The 22,220-nt window shown below is 40.6% G+C and overlaps 1 protein-coding gene across 10 annotated transcripts in view; it reads right to left on the reverse strand.

Annotated features, from left to right (window-relative positions):
• The window catches only part of PUM2 (pumilio RNA binding family member 2), a 77,733-nt gene extending 55,546 nt beyond the window's left edge, over nt 1-22,187 (reverse strand). For 2 of the 10 annotated variants that reach the window (XM_054196816.1, XM_054196813.1), the window contains exon 1: nt 15,351-15,439. The gene's annotated coding sequence lies outside the window, so the exon portion shown is untranslated. Of the gene's footprint in view, nt 1-15,350; nt 15,446-15,633; nt 15,740-21,989 lie in introns of those variants that run through there. The other 8 variants (XM_054196817.1, XM_054196821.1, XM_054196814.1 and 5 more) reach the window with 8 other exon arrangements.
• Between the last annotated feature and the right edge of the window lie 33 nt (nt 22,188-22,220).

A 22,220-nucleotide genomic window follows, 5' to 3' on the forward strand; every position in this document is an offset into this window, starting at 1 on the left:
TTTATGAGACAAATTTCTAACCATTATTGTTACATTCTACACCGAAAGGCCTTGTGAATAACAACACTATACAGCTATTTCTATAAGGAAGCGTAACATTAATTTGCTGCACTGCTGTTTTGAGACATCAGCCTTCGTTACTTCATTGTTAGCTCATATTCAAAAACTTTACTAAGTTAAAAAACTTAACAAAAAATTTCAGTGTTCTCTAGACAATGTGCTATTAAAAAAGACTTTGCCTTTTCTGAAGATGAAAACTCTGTGTTCAATAAACCCAAAATTTATCTACCCACAAGCAGGAACTAGAGACAATTTATCTCAAAATATATTGTAATGATTAATAAAACATGTAACATTCATTCTAATAGAGAGTCAGCAAGGGTTTCTTAAATGTGTTAACAAGAATTGGAACAATTAGAATGTACAAGCCTAGAATAAAGTAAAAATTTCCATAAATTAACTTTCTACATCGCAATCAAGACTTTTTTTTGCTGATGTGTTTCCTTTAGATATCTGAATTATCTTCACTTTTCTATTCGCTACCAGAGAATCCGAAACAGAACACCTCCCCCCTCCAAAGTAAAAAACACGCTTTAAATTTTTGTTTCAAGAAATTATGTGTTTTTTAATACCGCCTTAAAAAGAATGTGATTTTAAGGAATGCCATGGAACATAACTGTTTTCTAAACAATATAATTTATACCAACAAAAAGATTTTGTACATATGTATATACACACCCACCCCACACCCCCATGAAAAGTGGGGCTGAGGAAATTAGAGTCACTCTGACAGAATTTCCAGGAAACAGTTTTATTCTGTGTTATGGTAGCACTCATAGCAACCCCCTTCCTCAGAGCCGTTGCTTTCATTTTCTTTACTCCTGACTACAGTAGATGCATTTACAGTAACATTCATTTTTCAAGGACACTGGATGCAAGAACTGAAGTCCCACCAGTAATTCTCCCGCTCAGAAGTTTCTACCGCCATGACTTCTCCCTCACTACCCAGTACCCTTTGAACAAGCTCTGTTGTTGTCTTCTTTTCTCCTCCAGCAGGCAAGAGGAAACCAGAGAATACCAACACAATCTGCTCTTCTCAAAGTGGGTGCTAAAACCAGGGATGAAGACATAGGAACTACCTAGTCTTTAGGCAATGAATTGAATCATGGGCAGAAGAAAGAAGAAATTCAGAATTTTTAGACTTCTCACTCCACTATGAATACGTAGTTGTTTGAAAGAAGGCTGCTGATAAAGCACACAACTTCTCTTTATCACCAGCATAAAATGGCAGCTAAAACCCCAAAGTTTCAAATATATCAGTCTGATTCAAAATCTACCTTGATTCTTCGAGCGTTTAAACTCTGCGTAACCCCAAGGACAGCCAGAGAACACCGAAGCATGTTTCTTTTCACATGTTTTAGAAGAATTACTATAGGGCAGCGTATGTGTTTTCTACTTTATCTGTCTATAGTAGGGGAAGGGACACTTAAAGAAATTGCTGTTATCAATTCTTTCAGCTGTTTTCTAAGGATGTTCTCTTTGGACAATATCTGTATTTAAACTAACCACAGATTGCCGAAAAGCTGAAAAAAACCAGCCAACTGTTAAAAAAAAAACAACACAACTACAAAGAGACTACTTTAATTCAATAAGCCTCATTTCTAATTCAGTAAGAGCAGCAGCTTAGCCTTGGACATTAATATCTCATTAAATGTTGGCCAGCATAGTCCTTCAAAGGAAGTAAAAAAAAGTCCAAAATAACACCGAAGACTTTATACTGATGACAATTAAACTACTGGAAATAAAGCAGGCTATTTACAATTCAAATTAAAGAAATAAAAGCTTTGTAACAAAAATTAGTTCAAAGACTGTTTAATACATCTGTGTTATGATGGATTTAAAGCCAAAATCTTCAACCTTTTCAGTTAAGAAGCCAAAAATTTAAAAGCACTTATATGTAAAGGCAGCTATCGGCACATCAACAGCAGAACTTAGGGTAGGCAGAAGCAGTAACCGTGGACGCATACAAAAAACTTTTGAATTACCATCTAATAAAATAAAGGAAGGCATTTTACAAGCAAAACTTCTGATCAGATGTCTAAATTCCAGGTTATTCATTCTCATCCAAACTAAGATATTCCCTCAAACTGTTTACCCGATTATGTGCTGCCCCCCAATTCCCTTCACATATTTACACACCACTTTGCTTTGCTCCCCGTGAATTCCAATCTCCATTGTCTTCACTATAGAGAAAAAGCTTCCACTAACTCTTCTGTTACCTTCACAAAGATACCCAAGGGCCCTCATCACCCTGGCTTTAATGTAAACTGTACCAAACCAAGGTAGTTCAGAAAACTAAATGTAGCTCCTGCATGCAATAAAGCAGTGTCATACATTTTCATAAGCCCCAATTTTAATCACATGAAAAAAAGAAAACTACATTCTAAACGTGCAGATAAGAACTTAGATTAAGCAAAAAAACATAACACTGACACAAATTTAAAATATTTTTTCTTTACTTGACACCTTGAATAACAGAAGAAAGTGAATGAGAAAATACAAAGAAATAAACCACAAACGCGAAGCGCCTGAATGGCTCCATGCAGCCTTTTTCCCCCCCCAACCTTACTGGCTCCCAGCACTTTATCCTGGATGTCTATGCAAAAACTTCTCTAGACTGGCTACAACAAGTTTTAGCTGTGGGACAAAACTCCATAGCCACAAGAAAATCATGTTTGGAATGAGGCCTCACTCATAATCCCACCTCGAACCTGGAGCACATGGGAATAAAATGCAAAGAAACACCAAGTGGCTCCGTTTGTGGGCAGCTCAGGTCTCTGGTTCCCGCTGTGCCAGGCTCCAAGGTGCTTCCAGCCCGTGTTACCTCCCGAAGCAGTGCTGCCGTTCAGATTTATGCTACTGTCATTAATTCCTCACAGACCTGAATCAATTCTGTACAGAGCTATTGCTGCACAAGTATACAGAATAATTAACCTATACGTAAATCAAAGATAATGCACAGTTGACCACATGCTATTTGTTTTGCTGTAGTATAAAATCAGTCTCCCTATGCTAACTACTGAATAAGCACTAAAGTATGAAGGACTCTGCTTCAAAGAGCTCTCAGTCTGAGCATAAGACAAAGACTGATAGAATGAGAAACCGAACTGGCAAAATAAGAATAAAGTAGTTGTTCACGTTGAGACAGTCAACAGTACATGCGTGCCAGGTATTTGGAGACATCAAGGCAGGTGAAAATGTAAAGACTAGCTCAAGGAGTATGTCAAAAAAGGTGAAAATTTAAAGACTAACTCAGGAAGTATGTCAGAAAGCACAAAAAAGCTGAAGAAGGCACAAGCGCGCTTGTGAATACACTTAATAAAGACACAACTAACACGACAATCCACAAAGAGGGGGTAGCAGTTCACAGCTTGATAGCATACGAGACAATGTGCACTGGGGGGGAATTGGCCAAGTATCTCATGAGCTGAAACTACCAGCTGCAGTTCGAAATGTTGGTGGTGAAAAGGTCAGAAATATGCAGATGAATCAACACAGCAAATGTGATTGGAAGGGGTGATTAAGGAAGAGATTCTCTGAACAGAAGTTACATGAAATAAACTTGTTTGCGCAAGTCAGGTGACTGCAATTACTCTCCTTGTCCTGAGGACAGTTAACACTAAGATGTCTATTCCATGCACTACTTGCTTGAAACTAGTAAAAATACAAGCCAAGCATCTGCAAAATTCAAAGCTGTAATTTTCTTCTCTCTAGCTAGGGAAGTGATTTAAGTATATCACAGAAAAGTTCTCAATGCTTTTCTTTCAGTTGAATTACATGAAAACACCTTGCAGTATTTCCCAAAATATTCTTTTTTAGATATTTCAAATCAAACCGAGGGGAAAAACAGACAAGTTACCTCTTTCCAGGTATGTCTGCTGCCAAAGCTGTGAGTCACAAGCAGGTAGTAAGGCGATGTCTCAAGTATGCAGGTTTCAAAACATTTAGATTTTTTTAAACACACAAAAAACCACAACCTTAAAATTCACCTGAAAAACTTATACTTGCTCCGAATTTCACAGCACTAGTATGATGAAAAAAATCTCACCAAGAACTTAAACAAGGTTGTTTTAACAGGGCATAAAAGATTTTCCAAAACAGGAATCAAATGCCCTCCCCCAGGTCTCCCCTGACCACAACAGAAAATCCTTTCAGTCTAAGATTTCTTTTCCTAGTTTGTTTGTGAAGCTTCAGAAGTTTTACTAACTTGTAACCTTGAGAAGCTGCTTAAATTATATGTTTGACATTCATAATCTGGGTTTCTAGTTAAGTGGAGCTAAATGCTACCCTAATTAATTGAAGAAAACAGCAAAACAAAAAAATTAAAACCAGTGTAAACTTAAACACAGACAACACAACAAAGTTGTTACAGAACCTATTGACTGCAGAAACAGAAATAAATGATCTTCAGAGCAGCTTCAGATGGATATTAACTTTACAGGGAGATGGAGCCATCAATCAGCCAAGACAAAACTTGAGCTTTTACTATGATAGACTAGCAATAAAAGGAAAATTATGTGCTGCTTAGCACTTGAAAAAGTCTTGAAGTATTACTCATGAAAGTTATTTTGAAAACACTTCAAAATAGTTAAATTTCGCAATTCTACTTTATTTTTAAATCTAAGTAAAAGTTGCAAACAAAGTTCAGAAATCAAAAAATTTGGACTGTAAGCTCACTCAGATTTCTAGGGACAGTAAGTAGAATCTATAAAAGAAGAACTAATGATTCAGGAAATGCGACTCCCACTGTAAGGTCAGGAAACAGATGATGTTGTTCCCAATTTGAATGATGAGATTATGTTCATTGTTCCAAGGGACTGGCTACACGACTGTGAGGTCTCATATGGGAAAATTATTTCCCAATTTCCATTGCACAAACATATTAGCATATCTTATTTGAACAACACACAAAACAATCTTATTGTTCAAAATCAAGACAAAATTTTCGCTAGAAATTGTCCATTTTATCCTGAGGCAACAACGTTAAACATTTGCACATTTTATTAGTTTAATAACATCCATGCATTTTCTCTTGGCTATATTAATTCTAATAGATTCACACCGAAGCCATGCTGAATACTTGCAAAAACTGTTACATAGAGCTTCTCCTCCGTATCACAGAAGTGCTAAAAAGCTCTTGAACTCAGCAAGACTGTTTCTTTTGTTCTCTCCATCCCCCCCCAAAAAAAGATTTTTCTTTGTTTCAGCAGCTATTCACAAAACTTCTCCAGAAGTTTGTAAATTCTAACACAAATGAGTTACAGCAACTGCAGCTCAACTGCGGCTTTGCGCAAAGACACAATTTATGTTCTTTTGTTTATAGCACCACTATCCTTCGGATGCTTTGAAAAGGCATTTTTCTGGCATTCTTTTGCTTATGAACTCTTGCTTCTTCAGGATCTGACAAAGGCTCTGGTAGACGTACATGCAGGCTTCTAACATTTTCACCATCAGTTCTTACCCTTCTCCCTCTACTGGAGGCATAGAGAACAGAAGCAGCAAACACCATGTTAAAATTCATAACCCAATGTATTTAGCTTAAACTGCTGAAGGGCTTAAGTACCTTTGCCATGAGGGAGGGAAGCAGATATGGGGCCAACAGGGGAATAGACAGGACAAATAGCTTGGGCCATATCACGCTGCTGTAGCTCTTTGCTTCAGCATGTGGGAAGAACATTCCCAAGTACTCTGACATCCAAGAAAATATATCCTGGGCTTCGCAAAAAAATCATCTCCACAACTGCAAATATTACCGACTGACTGCTGATCACTAAGCCTCTGTATCCTAGACGATTCTTCATTGCAGAAGTGATGTGAATTAATGACAAACAGATCACTAACCTATCTGCAGCCCCACGGGGATGTTAACAAAAGGACAATGCCACAGTGGACAGTGATACTCCTCAGATGCTGTGCTATTAAAGAGCCTGAAGTGCTTTTTCGGTCTTGAGGGAAAGAAAAAATATGTCAAAAACCTAATTGAGCTGTTTTTTATCCCTAGTTCGTTACCTTTTACAACTCTCTTCAATATTAAGTATTTTAAAGGAAGATGAATGAGACCCAGGGACAGTAATTTCTAGATTAAGAAGTCTGTACTTAATCCTGTCAGTCAGTGACTAGATGCTCACTGCTGTTTTAATATGAAGGGTGAGGATGGCGGTCTCAACTTAAATTGCGCTTTTGGCTTTGACATCTTGTATTGAGGAGCTGCGCATGCATCACCTTTCAGTTGAGTGTCCAAAGATTTCTTGGATATCATCTCTCATGCAAACGAGTGCTCCTCTAGCCTCTGCCCTCCCTTATGCTACTGCCTCCCCCTTTGACAGCAAAATAGTTCAGCTTTCCATAGTTTTTGCTATAGGAATAACTGCTGTCCATCACTTTTATCTTCTGTTGCCACAGCTGAAGCAACCTTAGAAGGACACAGACGGAATGTGAATGTTAACAACATCACACATTTCTGTGGCTCTTATTCTATGAGCCAATGATTTTAGTTTTGAGTCAGAGTGGCTAGTAAATTTAGACAGCACCGTGTCAAGCATACACAGATCAAAAAGATTTTTCCATCTCGACAAAGGGTTGAATTCCATTCAACAGTAGTGTGTTTGAACTTCCTGCTCTTCTCTTAAATGTGTACGGCACCTGAAATTTTTCCATCACAGTCTTGATAATTTCCAAATCAGCATACATCAAGCCTCAGTTACTACCACAGAACTGCAGAATAAGCCACTTGGTCTTTCCCTGTGCTATCACAGGCCTCTAATGCTGTTGTGTATTAATAGAACAGAATATTTCAGCTGGAAGGGACCTTCTAGTCCAACTGCCTGACCACTTCAGGGCTGACCAAAAGTTAAAGCATGTTATTAACACCATGAACTGTCTTCCAACTACTGATGGTTCACTGAAAATTCCCATAGTTCATTTCTCAATAATCCCTTATGAGGGACACTTAAAAGGGATTCTTCAGGCTTTTAACCAGTGAAAAAAATAAATATCCTACTAGAAAAACAGTTATCTTTACTAAAGACGCTGTCTTGCCTTATGCTTAATGAGATGCTCAGTTCTTCTGCAGACATTTCAGATGCCTTTCAGAAGACCAAAATAATGTTTCCCTAGTCTTCCCAGGAATTAGTTTCTTGGAATTAATCAAAAGTATATTCATTAACTTCTTATTCTCACTGACTTTGAATGGGTTACTCGACTTCTTGAGCACTTCAACTAATTTAAAGATTCTTCAAAATCCACCAGATTCCAGACAAGTTGATCTGTTCCTCTTAAAAACAAATTGCTCATAACAACTCTTCTTTCAACTCACTTCTACATACCACTCAAAGAGCCAGTCAAAAGGACCAGGTATCTTCTGGTCCAGAAGAGAATACGTTTTTCCACATTCTGTATTTCCTTGAATCCAGCTGTTAAGGCCTCAGGCTTATGCTAGTTTCTTGCCAGAAGACTAGTAGGGTTTCAAAAGATAATTTTAAGCTATCCTTATTTTCAATGTATGAAAATGTCTTACTTTTAATAATTATTTTTTCTTGAAAAATCCCTGCTGAATTTACGATTTTCCATTTTTGTACTTCACTTTCTAAACATTTTAAGTTCCTACTGAATCAGTGGGGCTAAAGCTCCATTGCCTTCATGAAAAAATGGTTCAGTCTTACTATATTTATCTAACATGCTTTTTTATTACTTTAGCATTCTTACATTCTTTGACTGCACTATGGCATACTAGAATTTATGTCAAATTTGCAGTTTTAAGATACGCTTAGATAACATATGATGAATCAAAGATTTCAATCTCTACTTCTTACCTATACAACAATTTGGGCAGCTGCTTGAGGAGGGGGGGTGAAACCAGATGACCTCCACAGGGGCCTTCCAACCTCAACCATTCTGTGATACTTATCTACTGTACTTATTTCTGTTATTTTTCCTTCCAGTTTTTCTCTAAACGCATCGATGTATCTACCTGCATAAACTGTCTATGCAGTACTCACAGAACACAGTTGTAACTAAACTCCCTCCACAGTTTGCATAAATTCAGACTTTAGAAAACCCAGTTCTTTAGTACTTCTAACTCAAGAGATGTCTTTTCTAAAAAAAAAAAAAAAAATAAAATTTAAAAAAAACATTAACTTCTGTCTTAACAAAATCCCTAGAGACACTGGTACACAGAATACTCAAATCAAAGAGCTGAGATGGAGGAGTCTCGATCTGTACTTGTTTTCTGTTAGTTCATATTGCTCGGGGAACTGCAGAATGGGAGCAGTGAAAAACGGCACAACATAATGGCAATACCGATTACAGTAAGTTGGAAAACACTACCTTCACATGGGTGACAATGCAGCAAAGTAGAAGTAAGACTAGTTTCCCCTTCACTAAATCTTCATAATGTGTTAAACCACTGAAGCTCTTTAAAAAATAAGAATAGTTCCCGCACATCCCCCATCCAAGTTACCAGAAAACACACATGAGGTTCATGACATTAACCTGATGAAGGAATGCAGAAATATTTTGATGGACCTCACCGATTATTAAACAAAGTTAGTGATTAAGACATAGCTCTGATTACCACTAGGGATGGAAAGCACGTGTCAAAAGAGAGATGCAACGGTTACTCAGCACTTACCTATCTGTGAATAATTTTACACACTATCTACACAACGTATCAGCCTTGGAAAATGCTAGTGAAAACTGGCACCATTGCCTGTATAACAGACTGAACACTGGAAAGGAAACCCCCACATTTTAATACTCAGGAATTGCGTCCAAGTGGACAAATAGAATACTGTAGAATTTTGTATTTACAGAACTGCTTTACAGTTTCTGTAAAAGTGTAATACAGAATGTGATACAGGCTGAAACAGGATGTCAAGGGAATTTGCTATGCAGATCAATGTAAGAAGAAAAAACTAAGAGTAAAACCACAAAAAAATGCCACAAAAAATTAAAGAATGAGAAAAAACAGATGAAGCAAAACCCAGACACAACAGATATTCCCGCTTTCAAGCAACATTTTTAAGCAAATTTTATTTATTCATATTTGCTCCTGTATTAACTACATTTTTTGAACACGTTCCAGAAGTCCTTGGGCTTGGGAAGGTGCAAAATGTTCCTCGTGGACTTAAGCGTAGCACATTACAAGAGTCCTGGGGAGGAAAGCCATTCTTATCTCAAATTCAGAAGGAAGTTTTTAAAGAAAAATTAGGAAGTTGTATCAATTATTGGGAGTAAAAGCTTAAAACTGGATTTTTTTTTCTTCTAGGTTACTATCTGCAAAAGGAGAAAGTTAAGTTTTGATCTACACTTAATTCTACTACGTCTGTTTTATCTTAACAAAATTTTACCTGCAAGTGTACAAGTAAGACTGTGTGCTAAATCCATATTACTCCTCATAGACTACTAGAAGCTAGCCCCTTTTCGAACTAAACCAGCTGTTTTGCATAAATTCAAACCTAATGATCTGATGGTATTCTGATAAAAAGTAGTTACAGAAAAATGAAATGCTTATATAAGTTAAATGAATGGTTCAAACTGAACATTTCAAAATTATTTTATTTGCAGTTTTACTTATAACTCCTTTAACAAAATTAACTGGAAGGTTTTCAAAGTCTATAGTAACCTAAACTGTAAAACTAGCTTAACTCACACCTATCTTTCTAAAAGATGTAGATTTAACACAAAACACAGGAACTGTTGCTATGAAAAACAAACAAACTACCTACCAAATGATCTATATGAATGCTAACTCTTGTGGGCTAGTGGTGTTTGCTGGAGTAGCCACTCAACTGCTCACCAGCCTGCCTCTGGAACAAATACCCAACTCCAGCATCACTCTGAGAACATCCACTGAGGGGTACCTGGGACACTGGAAGCATCTGACACTGCAGTTGAGAAGTGTTTCCACCTGAACTGGGCCCTGATGTTGCTCCAACTACTGTTCCAGGTGGGGCAACCCCTACTCCAACCCCACTGGCTTCCTGATCAATGTTCAGAGGCATCATTTCTCTGGTCTCCTGCCAGGCCACTTCATTCATGCCTAGGAGAACACATGGAATGCTCATTCCATGTAGAAACCTAAAAGAAAAAGTCTTGATAACATAAAAGGCTTTCCCACATATCTTTAAATATACAATTCTTATAACTAGGATTAAAAAAGTCTAAGCTATATAAGAACAATATTCATTGTCAAAATGTTTATTGATTTAAACTTTAAATTTTAAATACCATTACCAAACTAAGCCTCTAAGATAAACAAAGTACCACAGATTTTTTTTACAAGACAATATATTAATGTGGTACAGTTCTATATATTATCAATGCTTGCCCACATATTTCCTTGCTAAAAACAATCAAAATACAATTTTCAATCACAATTGGCAGCAGTTTCTTTTACATTGCTACCATGATGTGTAAAACCACTAATTCTATCATACCACTATGTCTAATTTTATACATTTGTAGACTACATAATGAAGCAGCACAGAAAACTAACTTCTCTATCTGAACTACATCTCATTCTTACACACCAGCATCAGTTTTTCTTTCAAATTTGTTAAGCTATGTAAGATTCTAACGCAGTAACTGGCATTTAACTTCTCTAACCCACATGACGATACATTTTGGGGTTTTCAGAAAATAAAGATTTCGGGCTCAGATTAAAATGAAGTTTGCCAACTCCTTTTTGAAGCATTTAAGTTTTGGCTTGAAACAAGTATAAAGGACAACAGCAAAAATATCTCTCTGATCTTGACAAAATCCTCTGCAGGAAGAGATACCTGCCCCTGAACACATACTCTTAACGATGTCCACATATATTCTTCATCTACCATATTACTGATGTATTATCAATCTTTTAGTACGCAAATGGACTTTTTAAGGCAAGAGGACTAGATATATAAACCCCAAAATATCCCCTACAGTCTTAACTAAGTACTTCCAAGGGGGGGAAAAAAAATAATTTAAATTTCAAGAAATGCCTCACTTTTCTTGCTGAACAACTGTTAAATCCAAACAATAAAAACTGACATATATGGGAAGATATTTAATCAGAATAGAACACTTAGGTATAAAGATTTACACGAAATAAACCACAGTCCTCTAACCCCTCTACACAATTCTACATTTTTAATCTAACTTTATCAAGTACTGAATGTCCAGTCTTTTGGGGGATATATAATACATAGATAGATACATGGTAGAAGGATTTTTTTTTACGATCTTGAACAATCTTAGTTTTGTGAGTAACCTATGATCTTGAACAATCTTAGTTTTGTGAGTAGCTACTTTGTCTTATTACTACTGTTACAGTAGATACTCACTCATTGTCAAAATACCATACTAACATCAGTTTTGCAACGTCTTCAGACTATGTGACTAGTAGTATGCCCAGAACTAAAGGTTAAGCAATATATATCAGAATGGAGATAAACAGCAAGATAGTTGAAAAATATGAGTCAAAACAGACAGACTCATTATTTTTAGCTCAACTACACGAAGTCCTCTCCAGCAAGTCTAGCTTTGTATTTAATCAATAAGCACATGTAAAGACTTACAGAACTAAATACACCAACCCAGCTTTCAAAAATTCACTTCCCCTTTGAAGAGATTAGTGAACAAATTCTATATGCAACTTCAGACCAGACACACAAACAAAGAAAAAATTTATACAACTAGTTCAATACATCACTCAAAATTCTTCCTTGAAATAACATGGAGTGAAGTTATGAACATAGGTCTGACACAACCCTTATTTCCATTAGGATGTATATGCTGAGAGCTTTATAATGGAAAGAAATACAACCTGACCTATTGCTTGTAACTGAAAGTTTTCCTATTATCTCAATAGCACTGATGAAGCAAGACGTAACCTATCTTAGAACTGCATGAAAAATGAAAATAATCAGTATTACAAAATGTAGATCAGATTACTTAGTCCAAGGTACACACATCTATGTTCTAAAAAGTCTGCCTGTTAGAAAGGCTGCAGATGTGATATTTAGCACAGGCAGCAGAGGACAGAGGATCATATCACCATGTTTAAAGTTTAGTGGAAATAGGTGCATATATAGAACAGCTAACAAAAAAGTCAAATTGCAGAGATACTTTTGCTACATTTTTGAGTTTTAGATTTCTTTCTCAGTTCCTAAGATGGTCGTCGTAACCTCTTCAGACATATTTCTTCTACATGTCTACAACTGCTCTTAAACAGCAATGTTAGGAAAAAAAATTTGTTAACCGATAATGAAATATAATCTTTATAAAGATATTGCTAGAGATGACATCTGGTCTTTATTTGTAAGCTAAGCATTTCACATACCAGCTTGAAAAGCTCTTGCCTGCTGTTCTAAAAGCGACAGCAGGTATTTCAAGTGGGATTCAAACTAAACCTTGCTGTAAAGTTCCAGCATGCAAGCCGTTACTATAAAATAATTTTTATACTACTTGTTTGAAATTATACCCAAGCAGCTAGAACTGAACAGGTTTACATGTTCTGATGTCATTTAAAGCTCTTTTCCACTATATGACTGTGCAGTGCCTCCAATTCCATTACAAGAAGCACTACATAACTGGTATTTGTTGTTACAGGGGGAGAAAATGCGCTTTTAAACGCAAGACTTCTTGTCTGGTTTCTGAGACAAGAGCCTGGGCACTGGCTTTGTGACAAGACTGGAATGGCTGCATTGTGTGGAATAATCAAGACAACAGCTATGTTATGGGTGGGGAAAATTCACATTAGATGAGGTAAGCATTTTCAACCAAATTTACTGAAGAGAAAGAAAACTGTATGTATTATACGTATAGATATGTGAGTTTATCAGTGAGAAGTGTTTATAAAGCATGTCTACTCTACAGTTTTATGTTATTTCCTTTGTAGAGTTTCTACTAGAAACTGTTTTTAAAGACAATACAATGTATTAATGCTTGTTTCACAGGAGATTCCCAACACAGAAAGAATTCAACGTTCAAGAAAATTTAGGTTTCTTTTTACTGCAATGGACAGTGAATTTTTACGTAATTCCACATTCAAAAAGAAGCATGAAGACATAAGAGGCAAGAATTCAAACCATCTACTGGATTACTTGCCTCTGTGTATAAAAACTTGGTCTAATCATTTTGGGGTTTTAGAAACCACTGTACAAAGAAAAAAAACCAAACATGAGGTTATCAAGGAGAATGCTTTTAGAAAATTCTACATATGATGAGTATTCAATGCACTGTCACATATCATTAAATCAAGGGGGGAAAAATATCTATAAGCGAACTAGAAAGTGCTGTTGAAAATCAGATCTAGTTCATAGTACTCAACAAGCTGATGTCCTGTTAACACACTTGCCCCAAACATCTGCAATATCTGGCCCAATGAACACTGCAAAGAAATATTTGAGAGAGCAAATCTTGAGGAAAACATGTATACAAAGCTTTCACTGTGCACTACAATCCTACGTAACACCTAATATGTAAGGTATCTTCTCATCAGAAGACAGGCAAGTCCAACTTTTACAGCCAACTGCTTCTTGCACTATTGGCTCAATCATGATCCCAGATAAGATTGTAATTGCCTCAGCACTGTTCCAATATCACTAGTATAGAGGACAAATATTAAGTACTATAGGAAAAAAAAGTACCATTCCCTATTAATGAAGAAAAAATGCTATTCAAATAACATGGACTTTCCTACGTGCAATATCCACATAATAAACTCCAGAATCTGCATTATCAAGCAGTTTCTCACATGCATTTGCCTACTAACCATTCTTCTGGGACAAATTCCAAATTTTCAACTCTCTGAACACTTCAGAAAACTGTCAGGTGATTTAGTGTCATTTCTACACATATAACCCAAACTACACCACCACTAAATTATCATTTCCCTTTTTATCCAAGTTTCCTTCTCCCACCTACCTATTTATATTCGCATTGACACAAATTGAGCTGTAGACCAGAGAACGGCAGACAATAATTCTCTCAGCTTCTCAACAACACTACAACTGTTGTTAACATTTGGTTTTAAATCTAAACATGACTAAATATAACAAAATACTATGGTTTATATGTAAAAATGGTAACATGGGGTAGTAATTATATTTCAAATGTATTCATATCCCACATACCTGAAGAGCTATACCACCAACTCACGCAAACTAAAAAGGCCTGATCTCTCAGTTGAGATGCAACAAAGATTTCAGTAAAAGAGAAAGTAAAAGAAATCTGAAAGGATTTTGTTAAGGTGTAGCATATAAGCGACAAACAATGAGATGATATAAGAAGTTTTAGCGATTCTCATTTGCAATGACCTAAATAGCTCATACACGGCTACATTACTCAGAAAAAAGCATCCCAAAACCAGCTGCTATAACCTCTTATCACATCACGTATAAAACATGCTACACATTTCGGTGTTAAGCCATCTTGCTTCTGTTGTAAGCCAGAAGAATATGAAGCGTCCCGGGTATATTAATTTTCTCTCAAGGAATTAGGAATCGGAGGTTATGAAATACATGAAAGAGAACAATGCCAAAAAAAATAATCAAAAATAAATATCTTTGTACAATTACTGCTAAGGAGATTAAAACCCAAACTGTTAGTTGTAAGCACGATCCACTCAGGGCAGCTGGCATTTTCCTCAACTTTTTTGTTATTGTTGTCCGCGCAGACACGTTTGAAGAAAAATTAAAACCTAGCACTTCATTGTGTGCTATCAACTACCAAAAGCGTTCGGCCTCCCTCGCTCCACACCCTCAGAAAGCAGTCATTACCCTTAAGACCACTAAATATATATATATACACACATACATACGTATACATTAAGCAAGTTTTCACGCTTTCGGTACGCCTAAACAAAGCCCGTTTCGCCCACGTTCCGCAGGCAGGCGATTGTCCGTGGGGTGGCCGAACAGCCCCCCCACCCCCCCCATGTCCCCGGCTCCTCAGGGCACCGAACCCCATTGTAACACCCAGCGCGGCGTGGCCGCCCCCCGCCGGGGCCTGCCCCACGCTCCGGTCACCCTCACGCGTGTACCGGCACCTCTTCCCACCTGAAACCCCCCCCGAGGGCCCTGTGTCGTCGGTCCCTCCCCCCTCTAAGACTTCTCTGAGGCAACAACTTCGCCCCCCAAACCCCGCTGGGCTGGAAACTGATCCCCGAGGCCCCGCTCCTCCCCCGAGCCCCCTCCACCCCCCGTTCCCCTCAGCTCGCCCAGAGCACAATGCCTGCCGCTCCCCCCCCCGCCCCCCGCAACGCCGCCGCACCCCTCACGCCGCCTCCCCTCACGGCGCTCCCTCCCCACCTCGGCGCCGCTCCCCGGCGCGGCGGGAGGACACAAAGGCGGCGAGGCGCGGGCGGACGCCGAGCAGGCCCCGCGCCGCCCGGTGACCTGCCACAACATGGCCCCCCTCCCGCCCTCCTCCTCCTTCTCCTTCTCCTCCTCCTCCCCTCCCCTCTCCTCCCTCGGCGCGCAGCCGAGGCCAGAGACAAAAGGGGGCTGGAGGAAGGGGAGGGTGGGGGGCCGTCCGCCCGCTCCGCCCGCCCGCGGCCTAGCCAGCGCGGCCCCAGCCCCCGAGGATACTCACGGGCTGGCTGGCGGCGCTGCTCGCTGCGATGGAGCCGGAGCGGGCCCTGGGACACCCCTGCCCGCCCTGCCGCCCTCCTCCTCCTCCTCCTCCTCCCCTTCCTCCTCCCTCTTGGCGCCTCTCCTTCCTGCCTCCCCTCCCCCCCGTCGGCGGCGAGGGGCTCACAACAACATGGCGGGAGGGCGCGCACGGAGGGAGAGGGACAGCGAGAGCGCGGCAAACCTCCCCCCGCCGCCGCCGCTGCCGCTGGCCCCTGCCGCCGCCACAGCGCATGCGCGCCCCCGCCCGGGAGGGAGCGGCAGGCGGCGGCGGCCCCCGGCCCCTTCCGCCGCCCACCGCGCATGCGCCGCCGGCCTCCCCTCAGCGCGGCCGCGGCGGGCGGGCACCAAGCGGCAGGGCCGTCCCCTTGCCTCCCGACAAACCAAGCGGTCAAAACACGGCTTTTGTGTGGTGATTTTTTTTGTGTCTGTGTGTGTCCCCCTTTTTCGTTTTTCGTCGTCGGGGAGCGGCGGCGGGAGGCGGTGCCCGTCCGCAGGCCGGGGGTGAGGAGACAAAGGCGAGGCCCGCGTTGAGGGGTACCCGGTGGCTGCTGAGGGCCTCCTTCCCCGCCAGGCCGCCTGCGTTCTACAGTAAACAGAGACGCATCGCCCTAGTTATTAATTAACTACTGTGCCGGTAGCTGCTGCGAGATGATTTTGGGAAAGGAGTCAATCGTTTCCTTCCCTCGAGAGAGTTAAACACAGGCTCTCTGATACAGCGGTGTGGTTGCTGTTGGTAAATACAGTGCTGGATGCTAGTAAACACTGCTAGTGATGGGTTTTAATGGCCTCACTCAATACGAGCATAAATTCTACTTATTTAGCTGCCTCTGAAAAATAATCAGAATGGTTAAGATCGGAAGGGATTCTAAAGATCATCTAGTTCCAACCCCCCTGCCATGGGCAGGATCCACTGGACCAGGTTGCTCAAAACCCCATCCAGCCTGTCAGTGACATTTTAAAATATGGGTTTCACAGAAAAGCTGCTATTTTGCCTTCTTTTACCAGTTCTTAAAGGAGTCTGGTTAGAGAGTTCTCCATTTTAGGAAGCGGCACGCAGATGCCATCCACAGATCAAACCTCCAGACAAAACCCAGTTACCAGTCCTGTGGCGGCTGTTCTGAACCCTGCTACCGGCTGTTTTTTCTGTAGCCAGGAAGGAGTCGGGCTCTGCCAGCACCGGGGACCCGTTGCAGTTACGGCAGGGCAGGAGCAGCGAAGTTGGGGTGCAGGATTACTGGGGTACCAGTGCTACGGCTGGCGGCAGCAGCTGTGGGGATGAGATGTCTGTGAGTACCAACTGCGTTCTTAAAAATAGAGATGTCTTGAAGGAAAAACCCTCGCTGTTTTCAGTATTTATAGTCAAGGTTAAAAACATGGAAGTTCCCAGCTCCTGGTAAAGATAGAAACGTTTTTGCAAGAAATGAAAATGACTTCTTTGGCCTCGTGCTAGTCAGCTCAGTACCCAGACGCCTGCAGTCTGCTGCTGCTCACATGCCTAATCCCTGTGATCCCTGGCATCCTGTCCCACTGCCACCTTTGGGCTGTCTCTGAGGAGGCTGCAGGGCTGGAAAACCAATTCCTTTGCTTACTTGAGGAGCGAAGGCCTCTAAGTCACAGCCTCCAGGCCAGCCCTTCCCTTCACGGAGACCAGCTGGGACTGAAGAAAACCCTGTCACCCTGCCATCCCGAACACTTACAGCAGCTGGTCTACGTTCCACCAGCTCTCCAGCTCAGACCCTTTTGGGGCCCTGGTTTGTTCTGGATAATTCTGATCAACGTTTGTGTAAAGCATTAAACGTTCAGGAAGAGCTCAACATGTATTTGATAAGCATAAGCTTGAAGGACTTCTACATTGCTCTGCTTCTCAGTACTGGAAAACCCAACCTGATCAAAAACCAGAAAAAGGTTTAAATGCAATCAGTTCAGGATTTGATCTGAGAAATACAATTATTTGGTTCTTGTCTAAAGTATTTAAAAAAAAAGTATCTTAGCACCACACAACTCATAATTTGATAAGGGCACTAAAGTTTTTGGCTGATGCTAAAATAGTTCAAGAAAAGTCTTCTGAGTAGAAACTTTTAAAGTACTTAATACTTTAGATAGTTTAACTTGGTATCACTCCGTTACAAAATGCTTTTCCTTTCTCTTCCTTATTTAAAGAGGCGTTAACAGCTGGCTGAGCTCTGCTTACACTCCTAATGTTTCTGATAAACGCCATTAACGCAGCTATGCTTTGGGGTTTTTTCTGTCAATAATCATCCTTAATGAAAAATACTAAACAACTGTCATTTTGTGATTTGTGTAGTAGCCAAAGTCCAGTAATGACTTGATAAATGCCCAGTCTACAGTTTGGAAAAGTAGCCAAGGATATGGAAAACCTGGATGCCGTTTCTTTCCTTTGCAGTCTTCCTATGAGACCTTGGGCAAGGTACTTAATTGAAAAGCACTCACAGAAATTGAAAGCTGCACACCTAACTGCCCCGACTCAGCTACTCTCTAATCCTGAAGATGTCTACATTTTCTAAAGCTACAAACTTTGGGACCTAAAACTCTACATGAACAAAATTTGTTCTGCTGTGCTATGACATCCACATCCCCCAGCAGTTTTGACAGACAGTGCTGTTAGATCTAGCAGGGTAGCAAATAGTTAACCTGTATTAATTAAAACCAAGGTATTCCTCCATGGAAATGAAAAAAAAAAAAACAAAACAGATGTGGTAGACCTTCTCAAAGCATCTCCAGAAAAGATGCAGGTACCTACAAAAGGTTGCGCTCTTTTAAAAGTCTTTTAAAAAAACTTCCCAGGACTAGGGAGCACCCAAATTGAAACTGAAAGAGGGAATATTTAGCTTAGATATTAGGAAGAAATTCTTTACTGTGAGGGTGGTGAGACACTGGAACAGGTTGCCCAGAGAAGTTGTGGACGCCCCATCCCTGGAAGTGTTCAAGGCCAGGCTGGATGGGGCTTTGAGCAGCCTGGTCTAGTGGGAGGTGTCCCTGCCCATGGCAGGGGGGTTGGAACTGAATGATCTTTAATGTCCCTTCCAACCCAAACCATTCTGTGATTCTGTGATCTGATTCCTTTGCTCAAGATTGACAGGTCTGACTTTCTTAGAGAGAGTCACGGAAATCAGCAGACTACTTTGGCTGCCCTATGCTGCAGCTGGGCTGTTCTTCAGAAAAGAATTCAAGATCTTAATCTCAGGTCTTCTGCTTAATGGCCTTGCTGGCCTTGCAGTCATAGAATCATAGAATGGTTTGGATTGGAAGGGACCATTAATGATCCTCTAGTCCAACCCCCAAGTCTAACTACGCCCAGTCTAGTCCCCAGTCTACTATCCTATCGCTTAAGAGGAGCAGTCATAAATAGGTGACCCTCGCTCAGTTCTCTGAAATAACAGCTGCAGTTAACTACCTACCAACTTCACAGGACAGCGCTGGTGCTCGGAAGCAATTAGAGCTATCTGTCCACATTCCAGAGTAGGGTGCTGGAATGGTGGTTTATGTCCTTAGCATGTCCCTTGTTACCTGCATCTCTGTAAAATATGCTGGTCTGGATGTATGTTTCGTGCATTTACAGGAGCAAATCCCGTTCTGAAGCTACTAATTTTCCCACATACTGCATAGCAAATCTAGGCACTCCGTGTACAATTCTGGATTCCACTTTGTCAACAGACATACAATTCATTAATTAAAAAGTCAATGAGTCTGAAATACATTGCTGTAGGAATTGGTCAGTATTTCATGTTTTTTGGCCAGCAGTGACCATAATATATAGGAAAGTTTACTGAGATAAGAACTCTGACCCAGTGGGCCAAGTGACCCCTTTGGCTAGTCTCTCCCTGGGGCCACAGAGAAACAAGCCACAGATGCTTAACAGAGGGACTTTTCCATCCACGCCTCCTTTTGCCCCACCACTGCCTCACGAACACAGCCTTTCCCTGCCACAACCATTCACCACGCTAACTCAGGGTTGACTCTTCTATTGCTTTTGACCAGGTAACTTGTTCATTAACTCAGCTCCTGCTGCTGCATCTCCTTATACCTATACTGTTGCCTTAATTCCTACAAGCTTCACAGCCTATTGCTGTCTCGACCCCCTCTCTCTTCTGATACAGAAACACCTGTCCCACTATATACAGCTGCATCCATTGCCCAATTTTAATGTTTAAAACTACACGTTTAAGCTTTTTTCCCATGTGTGGGATGAACTCTTCTGAGTTACCTTCGCCTCCTTCAGATTTCCCATTTAACACACAAACTGGTACAAAAAGACCTTCCTTTAGTAGGATTCCTGTAAAACCATTTGAAAACAGCCAGGCTCTCAGTGTGCTGAAAAGCCCAGTCTGCCCTATTGCTGAAAACTGTGGTACTGCTTCCATTTGTTTCTCCTACCTCTCTGTGCAACTCTAAGTTTCTTCAAGGAAGACCATCTATTCTGTGTTCTGGTTTTTTTGGACTAGCTAGCAACTGGCATCACATACTGAGCTAGTGCGAATGAGAACACTTCCGTTTAGGACCAACAGAAAATTCACAGCTGAATTAGAAATTTTGCCGCTAATCCCATTTTTTCAGACTTACCCGTTACTATACTACTGTTTTAAAATGCAGGGAGACTGACTTGCCATTCAGTTACATTGCTCCTGTGGACAGGATCAGCTTTTCCAAAGAAGCTGGTCTGCAATAAGGTTAAAGGAGATGCGTGGGAGGAGGCGTCAGCGAATGGAGCGTGCAGCCCTGCAGCACTGTATCTTCATGAACTTGTCCCGAGGAAGAAGTGTCTCTTGTGGAAGTCCTTTGCTAAGTAAGTCTGTGCTAGAATGGCCGAGAAGGTGTCAGCTGAAGACTCGTTTCACCGGCGAGACGGCTTTTGTCCCTGAGTCATTCACCCCCTCATAATCGGCTGAGGTATAAACAAGCTTCATAAACATACCTCAGAGTCACAGCCACCAGAGACAGTCATTGTGACAGAACAAGAGTAACTAATGGCATCACTTCATGTACATGAATGTAAATAGCTTTGGAGTGGCAAAGCCAGAGATAACGCCAGCTGTTTTTTAGATTCACATTCACTTTGTTCACAACAGAGTGGCTATCAATGCTTATCTTAAGAAAAAAGCCCGTGTGTCTCAATAGAAGTGTATTTTTCTTTGCAGTGGAGAATTAAGTTCCAGGAACTCTTCACTGAATTCTGCTGAATGCAGACTGCAGTGGCTCTTAGAACTGAAGATCGCATATTATACTCGGTACAAAGAAAGAAACCTCAAAGGTGAGCATCAAATCGATTCTCACTCATTTCATACATTAAGCAGTAATGAGTAAACACTCTAATTTCTAAAAAGTTAAAGAAGTTCAAAGAAAGATCGCAGGCAACGAAAGCGATCACAAGAGCTCTGAATAAAAGGCGGTATTTTTTTTTTGTGCACTTAGAAGAAGATAGTTCAGCCATATCACAACAAACTAGAGTGGGAAGAACGTGGGATTTTTTTTTTGTATCTCCTAAGGAAAACCATTCTAAGAATCCTAAAAGCGCATCCAGAAGTTTTGATTTTGTTGCATAAAGTCTCACCAACGTAGCTTGCATGAACTAGAAATTCTCTGTATTTTCAAAAGTAAGGAGCCATAGAACAGAGGATAAAATAGTAGAAAGATCTGCAACAGTACTTTGTGCTTATATCATTTCGCTCATCTTAGATTCCTCAACACCCTTCTACCTATTGCTGCGTCAAACACTGATCCTTCTCCTGCTGCAGGTTCTTCTGACCGGGCTCCGAAGAAGCAGCCCAGCACCAAGTGGACTTTGCTTGGGGTAACATTGGACATCTGTGGTCATCTCTGCTCTTGTGATGTGATCACTAGACTATATGTTTTTCTTCTATTTTAATCATACCTGAAGCTCCCCCACAATTTTCCACCTTACACGGTGTCAGGGGGCACAAGCAACGAGACATGTCTACATGACTGGAGATGTCATTTGAATACCAAACCGCAGTATAGCCCTATTAGCTCAGAGCTAATTAAGACCCCTGTTCTGACCTGCCATTATGGCATGGAGACATACCCACTGGCCCCCATTTCCACGTAGAGAACCCAAACCTTATTCTATGCCAAACAAGCCTTCAGTGCAACAAGACACAGCGCAGCAAATATACAACGCCAGAGATCTATGCAGGAATGGAAATCCTAACTTGCTTCCTGAGCATAAACAAAATGGTTGAGCCCTGTAATACCGAAAAGTAGGTGTCAATGTTATGCATGTATTGCATAAAGTATTACATAAATAGCGACAGTGTATTCATACATATGTGGGCTTACCTTTAATTATATCTGCAGGTTTTACAGACTTCTGAAGGACCTCTTCTGTTTCCAGTGCATCCCTCTTCCTAGACAGCTAGGCAAACACAGAACAAAACAAAAAAATTCATCGAGCTGAAAATAATGTGTTTTTTAATATCGCCAAAAATTCAAGTTCTGTTTCTGAGTCAGCTCTCCCTCCCTTGCAGAGCAGGACCCCTTGTCTGCAGCTAATCTCCTATCAGGGCCCGA

This window comes from Rissa tridactyla, chromosome 3 (assembly GCF_028500815.1).
Source record: "Rissa tridactyla isolate bRisTri1 chromosome 3, bRisTri1.patW.cur.20221130, whole genome shotgun sequence".
NCBI lineage: Eukaryota > Metazoa > Chordata > Aves > Charadriiformes > Laridae > Rissa > Rissa tridactyla.